This window comes from Hypanus sabinus, chromosome 20 (genome assembly GCF_030144855.1).
Source record: "Hypanus sabinus isolate sHypSab1 chromosome 20, sHypSab1.hap1, whole genome shotgun sequence".
NCBI classification, from domain to species: domain Eukaryota; kingdom Metazoa; phylum Chordata; class Chondrichthyes; order Myliobatiformes; family Dasyatidae; genus Hypanus; species Hypanus sabinus.
The window spans coordinates 56,445,095-56,451,094 of NC_082725.1; the positions used below are offsets into that span (position 1 = coordinate 56,445,095).

A 6,000-nucleotide genomic window follows, 5' to 3' on the forward strand; every position below is an offset into this window, starting at 1 on the left:
TCTGGCAACCCTTTATTCAATATTCCCACATGATTTAATTTTTTTTTATTTATTTTTCTTTATTCTCTTTGGGGGAAATCCTTGTCCGTGAAGGTTCGGAGATGACTGGAAGGATGTGTTTTTTTCTCTCTCTTAAATTTTATTCTCAATTGGACTGCCCAATCTTTCTTTTTTTTTTCTTTTTCTCTTTCTCTTTTTTTGTTTCAGTTTAGTAGGGTTTTTTCCTTTACCAATAAAATTTCCAATCTTTTTTTCATGATTGCTATGAGGAGTTGTAGTTTTTTTTAACCATTGTATATATAACTGCATAATATTTTATCTATTTGATTATGACATTATATACTTTGTTTTTATTATTGCTGTTTATGTCTTTTACATTATCTGTTTGCTAAACTCCTCCTCTGATTTATATATTCTTTATTTGAAAATCAATGAAAAGATTGAAAAATGAAATGAAACATCATTTTCACTGATGTCAAACTGCAGTTCATTACCAATATCAACCACAGCTTGCCTGGCTTTGGTCAGCTGTAAATCCCTGAGAAGCATGCGCAAACTGGGGGCACAATTTAAACCACACTACTTTCATATTTGACTGCTTCACTTTATCTCAAGAATCAGCAATATTTTTGATGGCATCATAGATGTTATAATCCCTCCAGAAGTCCCCTGAGCTCATCACATATCTTGGGTAGCCCTGACTGCTTGTGAGAAGGTCCGCCGTAAATGATAGACCTTAAAGGAGGTTATGACTCCCTGATCCATGGGCTGAAGTAGCAATGTGGTGTTGGGGGATAAAAATATGACTTTTACATTGGGGTGAAGGTCATCTAAAGTGCTTGGATATCCAGATGCGTTGTCAAGCACAAGGAGAATCTTGAAAGGAATTTTCTTGGCCAAGCAATAACGTTCAACAGCAGGAACAAAATAGTTCAAGAACCAATCTTCAAAGACGGCAAACGTAACCCAAACCTTTGAATTTGCCTTCCAAATAATAAGAGATACCTTAATGATATGGCAAAGTGCCCTCAGATTTAGGGAGTGATACACAAGCAAAGGCTTGAGCTTGAAATCCCCGGGTGCGTTACCCCCCAGCAATAAAGTCAGCCTATCCTTCAATGCCTTATGCCCTGGTGCACTTCTTGCCTCTTTTGAAATGTAGGTCCTTTCAGGTATTTTTTTCCAAAATAAGCCAGTCTCATCTCCATTAAATATTTGGTCTGGCAAATAACCTCCCTCCTCAATAATTTTTTTTAAACATTTCAGGAAAATCATTCACAGCACTTACATCGGCACTCGCTGCTTCACCTTACACTTCAATATTATGTAAATTTGCCCTAACTTGGAAACGACTGAACCAACCCCTACTCGCAACAAATTCTTTATCATAAGCACCTTCACTTGCTATACATGCAGCTTTTAAATCATGGAAAAGGCTTCGAGCCTTTTCTTGCAGTAAAGTAAGGCTAATAGGAATATTACGCTGATTTTGATCGTCTAACCAAATTAAAAATAACCTTTCCATTTCAATAATCAAACCACTGCATTGCTTAGTAATAACTGTAGCTTTCATCGGGGTAGGGCCTTTCACATGCTCCATTATCCTCACTTTATCCTTTAAAATTGTTCCGATAGTTGACCAACTGTAGTCTAATGCTTTTCCAATGACCAATGGCGTATCACCTCTTTCCATTTGCTTTATTATTTCCACTTTATTTTCAATCGTGATCATTTTACTTTTCTTTGATGCATCACCATTGGATTTACGCTTTGAAGACATGGTTACAAGAATAATTACGAGAAAAATTTAAGCCAAATACAAAGTCACACACTCAGCACACTGTCAACAGTAACATGATCTGACTTAAAATGGCGGGACAGCTTTCCGTGAGGTGACAAACTGCTGAAGCTGCGCAACGTTTTCATGAGCGTCACAACGTAGTGCATGTGTTCGTTACTACGACCCATTGTACTGTATTTACAGTAACTCAGATTTTCAATATAATAGGCTTTATGGCAGGCCGTTCGGAAGTACAAGTTGTCCGTAAGTCGGACGTTCGTAACTCGGGGACTGCCTGTATTCAACAAGGTTTTCCACATGTCAATATAAACAATAAGGTGCAGCACTAGATTAAAAAAAAAGTACCAAACACTCTGACACTTTAAGTGAATAGAGAAACAAGTGTAAATCAGTTGATCTTCTGACAGCATCCAGTCAAAAGCAGTCATTGTCTTAGTATACCTCATAGTTGAACACTGGCACACAGTACAAGTTGCAGTGGCAATGGTGTTGTCTGATATAAAGTGATAATAGTGCACACAATAATTTACATATCTTCTGGTGCTGAAGTAAAATTTCACAGGACTTAACAAAGATTGCAAACTTCTGGGTGAGCTCTATGAAATTTTAAAACAACAAAACTTTAAGTCAAACATGCAAGATTAATTTTGAAATAAATAAATGCAACAATGTTTAAATTATAAATGTAAGAATGCCCAGGTTAAAAAAAAACAGGTAACCTTTTGCAAGTGAATTGGCAAAGCAAAGTTGAGCAGGTTAAATGCAATATTGACTTTTGGAAAACCCTTCCAATTTCTTTGCTGCGGAGGGTTCACGCAGTCAAGATGATTGTACTGCCACAATTTCTTCATCTTTTCCAGTCAATTCCATGTCTTATTCCTCTATCATATTTTAAGCAATTGGATTCAATTATTATACCCTTCATTTGGAATTATAAAGCCATTAGAATTACTAAAAAAACACTTGTCAAAGCCCAAGGAAGCAGGTGGTTTTGACCTACCGGACTTTAAAATGTATTACTGAGCTGCCCACCTATTCATTCTTGCATGGTGGAAAAAAGGCCCACCCTCTACCTCAGACTCGTGCCCAGCATGGTTACTCATAGAGCGAGTGCTTTGTAAGAAGACTTCCTTACCAGCTCTCCTTAATAGCCGCACTGCAGTTAATAAGTCACATTTTAGTAACAGTTTTGTGGTTGTCATCACTATAAGAATTTGGAAGCAGATTCAACTACACATTAAGGCCCCAAAGACTTGTATTTACACTCCGATTTGTGACCATCATTCCTTTTTGCCTAGCCTGAACAATACTGTTTTTTCTTCCTGGAAACAGAGTGGCATCTGTAGTGTAGGTGACCTATATATTAATGGAAACTTTGCCTCATTTGCGCAGTTACAAGCAGTTTACAATATCCCTGCATCTAGTTTTTTTTAGATATTTGCAAATTCGAGGTTATGTTAGGAAATATATACCTAATTTCGAAGTTTTAGACAAACATGAGTCCCTGGAGGCAATAAATAAATTTCATCCGGTTACTTGTAGTGTCGTACCCTATTTTTATCAGATCCTACATAATGGAGCTCAGGTGAATACTGCAGGTCTTAAACAGGCATTGGTGGATGAATTGGGTATGGAACTGACAGAGGTGGTCTGGGATGAGTGTTTCAAGAGTATACATGATTGTTCAGTCAATGTCAGAGACAGACTTATAGTTTCAAACAATACATAGACTCCATTATTCTAAAGAAAAGTTGCACAGCTTCTATCCTGATTTTTCACCAGTTTGTAATAGATGTAAGTCTGAGAACAGTAACTTGTCACATTCATTCTGGTCATGTTGTAAGCTTTATGCATACTGAAGAAGTATTTTTCACTGTTTCTCTGAGGCTTTTGGGAAGTGGTGGGAACCGGACCCGCTCATAGCCATCCTTGGAGCAACAAGTTCCCTATCTTTAGCTAATAAGTATGAAAAAATAGCTGTATTGTTTGGAATGGTGATTGCTAAGAAGTTAATCCTGCAAATGTGGAAAATGGACTCTGTGCCTACGTACGATCTGCGGCTGAGAGAACTGGCAAACACTTTACATTTGGAAAGACTGAGACTATGGACAGAGAGGACATCTTTGAAAGGATATGGGGCCCTGTATTGGACTTTCTTACAGGGTGAGCACTGAGATTTTTTGGTGCGGTGCACCTCTGCTGTGTATGTTTACTTTTGCCTCTATATTTTTCTCCCTTTTGCTGCTCAATATTTAATTTGATTTTGTTAAGGTCTTGGTTTTTGTGGATGTGCTGTATTTTATTGTTTGTAAGGGAAAAAAATAAAATATATTAAATAAGAATGCTGCTGCACACTTTCCAAAACAAAACACAATGCAGCATGTTATCCATTCAATTACTCAAGTTCAAATTCTAACACTGTTTAGATCAGAGCATGGGCCGCTCCAGATGCAAACAGCAGTTACAAAACATAGAAACAGGCCAGTTGCCCTCAAATGATTAAGGTCAAGTTGTCTACCTAAGCAAGTCCCAACGTTTGAGCCATACTTCTCTGAATCTTTCCTTCCCAAGTACTTGCTCAAATGCCTTTTAATCATCGTAACTGTACCTCTCTACAGCACTCTCTGGGGATACAATGATTCCAGATGCTGCAATCTAGAGCAACAGAGAATTAGTGGAAACGTCGGCTAATTCCCTCCGTGGATGCCATGTAATCTCCGTGGAGGAACTGAACTCTTCCGCTGTTTTGTTGCTTCAACGTTCTCCGACAGCTCGCTCCATGTATCCACCACCCTCTGTGTGGAAAAGTTGCCTCTCAGTTCCCTACTCACCTTCAATCTAACCCTTCCATTGTTAGGCTCCTCTAACCTGAAGTCCTGACCTGGCAGCGGGAGGATGAGACTGCTTCAGGCGTTAACCGCAGAGGCACGGCATCGATTACTGGCAAACTTACTCGTTCACTTACCTCGCCAGTTCCCAAACGAACAGGACACCCAGCCACTGCAACAGCACAACACGCTGGGCTCCAGGCGGAATCTCCCGCTCAGCGGCGCACACTGAGTGACGTCCGCTCAGGCGTGGGTTCGCGCGCTGGGATGACGTTGCTGGGAGCGTTGTCTGTCGGTGCTCTGTGCATCTGTCCAAATGTCAGCCCATCAGCGGAAGATCAAGTTCTGTAACGCGAGTAGTAAATCCTGGCGTCGACCATGAGACACAGGAGTAGAATTAGGCCATTCAGCCCATCGTGGCTGATCCCGGATCCCGCTCAACCCCATACACTTGCGTTCTCGATGCCCTGATCAATCAGGAAACAATCAACACATGGAGTTGGCCTTCACCGCAGTCCCTAGCAGAGCATTCCACAGATTCACTACTGGCTAAAAAGCAAATTAAAAACATAGAAAACTTATAGCACAATACAGGCTCTTCAGCCCACAAAGTTGTGCTGAACATGTCCCTACCTTAGAAATTACTAGGCTTACCTACAGCCCTCTATTTTACTAAGCTCCATGTACCTATCCAAAAGTCTCTTAAAAGACCCTATCGTATCCACCTCCACCACCATTGCCGGCAGCCCATTCCACGCACTCACCACTCTCCGAGTAAAAAACTTACCCCTGACATCTCCTCTGTACATACTCCCCAGCACCTTAAACCTGTGTCCTCTTGTGGCAACCACTTCAGCCCTGGGAAAAAGCTTCTGACTATCCACACGATCAATGCCTCCCATCATCTTGTACACATTTATCAGGTTACCTCTCATCCTCTGTCAGTCCAAGGAGAAAAGGCTGAGTTCACTCAACCTATTCTCATACGGCAAGCTCCCCAATCCAGGCAACATCCTTATAAATCTCCTCTGCACCCTTTCTATGGCTTACACATCCTTCCTGTAGTGAGGCGACCAGAACTGAGCACAGTACTCCAAGTGGGTCTGACCAGGGTCCTATATAGCTGCAACATTACCTCTTGGCTCCTAAATTCAATTCCACAATTGATGAAGGCCAATACACCATACGCCTTCTTAACCACAGAGTCAACCCGCGCAGCTGCTTTGAGTGTCCTATTGACTCGGACCCCAAGATCCCTCTGATCCTCCACACTGCCAAGTGTCTTACTATTAATACTAAATTCTGCCATCATATTTGACCTATCAAAATGAACCACTTCACACTGATCTGGGTTGAACTCCATCTGCCACT

General features: G+C 40.7%; 1 protein-coding gene across 4 annotated transcripts in view; it reads right to left on the reverse strand.

Annotated features, from left to right (window-relative positions):
• c20h18orf21 (chromosome 20 C18orf21 homolog) overlaps positions 1–4,887 on the reverse strand; it is a 104,013-nt gene extending 99,126 nt beyond the window's left edge. For 3 of the 4 annotated variants that reach the window (XM_059945557.1, XM_059945558.1, XM_059945559.1), the window contains exon 1: positions 4,767–4,853. The gene's annotated coding sequence lies outside the window, so the exon portion shown is untranslated. Of the gene's footprint in view, positions 1–4,766 lie in introns of all 4 variants that reach the window. The other variant, XM_059945560.1, reaches the window with a different exon arrangement.
• Positions 4,888–6,000: the final 1,113 nt, after the last annotated feature.